The following is a 3,793-nucleotide window of genomic DNA, read 5'->3' as shown; positions in this document are numbered from 1 at the left end:
GAACACTGATGTATCTGATAATGGAAAAAGTATGGGGTGGGGAAATAGACGTCCTCCCCTTAACCACAAGTATGTTCATTCCCTTGTCTGTAAATATCACCTACACTTACTACTTAACCACAAAGCTAACTGAAATGATCACAAGATAATTCATTCTTTCATTTAACCATTTCTGTGCTGGACTTTGTTCTAGGTGTTGTGGTAGAATTTTGTTAAACTTGTACGCTGTCCAGTCAGAACCACCTCATAGCTGATCCTCAAGTAAACTTGCAGTCTGTAAAACACATGGAAGGAAATTGCCCATCTTTCTGGTAGATTTGAACTGCTTGCCTTTGGGTTGTCAGGGCAACTCCTTACCACTAAGTCACCAGAGCTCCCTAGGTATGCATTGTTGTTGTTGTTGTTATGTGCCGTCGAGTCGTTTTGGACTCATAGCGACCCTATGCACAACAGCTCTAAACCCTGCTCTATCCTGCGCCAACCGCACTGCCTCTGACACACCCATCCCGATTACTCCAGTCACCAAATCAATCCATCTCATAGAGGGTCTTCCTCCCCTGCACTGTCCCTCCACTCTCCCAAGCATGATGTCCCTCTCCAAGGACCCGTCCCTCCTGGCAACATGTCCAAAGTATGTCAGACGAAGCCCCAGAATCTTTGCCTCCAAGGAGTAGCTTGGTTTAATCCTCTCCAAGATGAATCTGTTTGTTTTCCTGGCAGTCCATGGTACATTCAGTACCCTTCTCCAGTACCACAGCTCAAAAGCATCCACTCTCCTTCTGTCCTCTCTAGTCATTGTCCAACTCTCTGATGCATAACAAGCGATTGCAAATACCATGACCTGTATCAGGCGCACCTTAGTCTCCAGAGAGACACTGTTGCTCATGAGTACCTTTGAGAGGTCCCTAACAGCAGACTTTCCCATCGCGATACGCTTTTTGATTTCCTGACTGCTGGTACCAAGAGTGTTGACTGTGGAGCCGAGCAAACTGAAGCTGTGAACACTCTCAATCTCTTCGTCATCCATTCTGACGCTGCTAATTGGTCCAGTGGCGAGAATCTTTGTCTTCTTGACATTGAGCCTTAGTCCATACTGAAGGCTGCAGTCCTTGACCCTTCGCAGCAAGTGCATGAGGTCCTCCTCAGTTTCAGCAAGCAAGGTTGTGTCATCTGCATAACGGAGATTGTTAATAGATCTTCCACCAATCCTGATGCCACATTAGTGAACAAAATATTAAAGTCTCGGTTCTCACTTTTCTCTCAGCCACACGGAATGAAAAATGGCAGTGCAAATTTCCAAGAAGAGGAACTTGGCCTCTGATTGTGTCTTCAAAGCTGAACTGAATGACTTTCTTGCCTGGAAGCTGGCCGAGGATGGTTACTCTGGAGTTGAAGTTTGAGTTACACCACCCAAGACAGAAATCATAATCTTAGCCGTCAGAACACACAATGCCCTTGGTGAGAAGAGCCTGTGGAGCTGAGAACTGATTGCTGTAGTTCAGAAGATGTTTGGCTTCACTGAGAAACTTTATGCTGAAAAAGTGGCTGGAAGAGGTCCGTGTGCCATTGCCCAGACAAGAGTCTCTTCCTTACAAACTTCTAGGAGGGCATGCAGTAGTGAGGGCCTGCTCTGTGTGTGTGTGTAACTCCTGTGGAGGATGTCTGCTGTAAGGAATGCTTTCTGTCGGGGGCCCTCCTGTTGGGGGGCTTCCTGTTGGGGGGCCTGCTGTACAGGAGGGCTTTCTGCAGGGTTCTGTGCAAAAGGCTTGCTTAGGGGGGTGGCTGCTATAACGGTGCTCTGCAATGTGGAGAGCTTGCTGTGGTGGGGGGACCTCCTGTTGGGGGCAGGGTTGCCTGCTGGGCAGAATGCTTGCTGTGGGTGGGCCTTCCTGTTGGGGAGGCTTGCTGGGGGGCCACAGCTGCTGTGAAGGGACCCTGCTGTGTGGAGGGCTTGCTGTGGTTTGCTGCTCTTCATCACGGAGAGTGGGGTCAAGGGCTTCAATGTTGTGTTCTCTGGGAAACTCCGAGGACAGAAAGTTAAATCGATGAAATCTGTCCATGGCCTGATGATCCACAGTGGGGGTCCTGTTAACTACTGTGTTCACACAGCCATTTGCCGTGCTGCTCAAGGTGTTCTGGACAGCACAGTAAAGATCATGCTGCCCTGCGGCCCAAGTGGAAAGATGGGCCCTAAAAAGGCCCAGCCTGCCCATGTGAGCATTGTGGAACCAAACCAGAGACTCTGCCCACCACCACCCATCTCTGAGCAGAAAGGTGGGAAGCCAGAGCTGCCTGCTCTGTCTCAGCCAGTCCCAATTACGAGACAGGGTCTCCTTGGCAACTGGATCTGAATTTTCGGATGTTGCTTTAGAAAGACCTTTAATAGTCTCCGTTCTCACTGACTTTTTCTCCTGGGAGAGACAGGCAAAGACTACTTAAATAAAGGCCAGGTGTTGATAAATGTTTAAAAAGACAATAAAGCCAGGTAAAGGATTATAAAGCAATGACTGAGGATTATAAGGTTTTATATAGGCGATGATTAGTTCATGTTAGAGCTCAGTGATAAGGCCAGTAAGTGATTAGAAAAATAATAGCTTTATAAACATCAACACTATAGAATATTATTACTATTGCTGACAGAATAACCATACTATGTGCACTCTGCTAGATGTAACTCTGAAGCCCATCTTATCCTGTACCGTCAACACACTTCCCAACACATTAGAGCCCATTGCGGTAGTCACCATGTCAATCCACCTAGTTGAGGGTTTTCCTGTCCTTCGCCAATTCTCCACCCTCCCAAGCATAATGTCCCTCTCCAAGGAATAGCCTTTACAACATTACGAAAGTATGTGAGGTGAAACCTCATCATTCTTGCCTCCAAAGAGCAAGCCAGCTGCACCCTCTCCAAGACATATTTATTCATTCTTTTGGCCATCCATGGGATGTTCAGTGCTCTTTTCCAACACTGTAACTCAAAGGCATCAATTCTGTCATTCGTATTTATTATCCAGATCTCAGATTCATAGCACATGATCAGAAAACGCATGGCCTCAATCAGATGCCCCTTAGTCCTCAAACTGGCATCATTACTCCTCAATAATACAAAAACAACCAAAATTTATAAAGTGTAGCTATCTTTTTCATCTATAGTCTTATCTTTTCCTTATTCAAAGACAAACCAAAGTAAAGAATTTCAGGTTCAAAGGAGTGAATGACACTCTTGTTGTGTATCATCTAGTCTGAACCAACCCACAGCTGACCCTCCAGCAGGTTTTCAAAGACAGTTTAATCCTTCAGAAGGAGATTGTCCATCTTTCTCTCATGGAGCAGTTGGTGGATTTGAACCCTGTGCCTTTGGGATTACAGCACAGTACTCTCAAGTGCTGCTAGAACAGGAAGATCACAAGTGAACAATGGGTAGAGAGCAATTACTTCAATTCCTCTTACTAGTTCATTCCAGAAGAACTGACAATCAGAAACGTTGTGACTTTCCCAGTAGCTGAAGTCTTATTTACATAAATGAATGTTCAAATTCCACTTCAAACAAATCAGAAAAAAAACCTGTGAAAAGCATTGAAGCTACTTAGCACCTTATTCCAAAGCATGGATTGTGATACAAAGATTAACGTGGAGCACCAGTTGAATGCACAAAGCATTCAGATAGTCCATATATGTAAGATAGAAAAACACTGGCTAAGAAAATAAGACAAAGGAAAGGAAAAGAGAAATATGTTTGTTAGTCATAGACAAAAATGAATGAAAACAGAAAATATTCAATATGTTAAAGAGA

General features: G+C 45.1%; 1 pseudogene; it reads left to right on the top strand.

The window, feature by feature from the left end:
- The first annotated feature begins 1,280 nt into the window (after positions 1-1,280).
- LOC102870435 lies at positions 1,281-2,351 on the top strand (annotated as a pseudogene).
- Positions 2,352-3,793: the final 1,442 nt, after the last annotated feature.

Source organism: Elephantulus edwardii, unplaced genomic scaffold, assembly GCF_000299155.1.
Source record: "Elephantulus edwardii isolate Elephantulus edwardi_28Jun2011 unplaced genomic scaffold, EleEdw1.0 scaffold00132, whole genome shotgun sequence".
Lineage (NCBI taxonomy): Eukaryota > Metazoa > Chordata > Mammalia > Macroscelidea > Macroscelididae > Elephantulus > Elephantulus edwardii.
The sequence above is the reverse complement of the archived record's forward strand: the minus strand, read 5'-3'. Positions and strand labels throughout refer to the sequence as shown.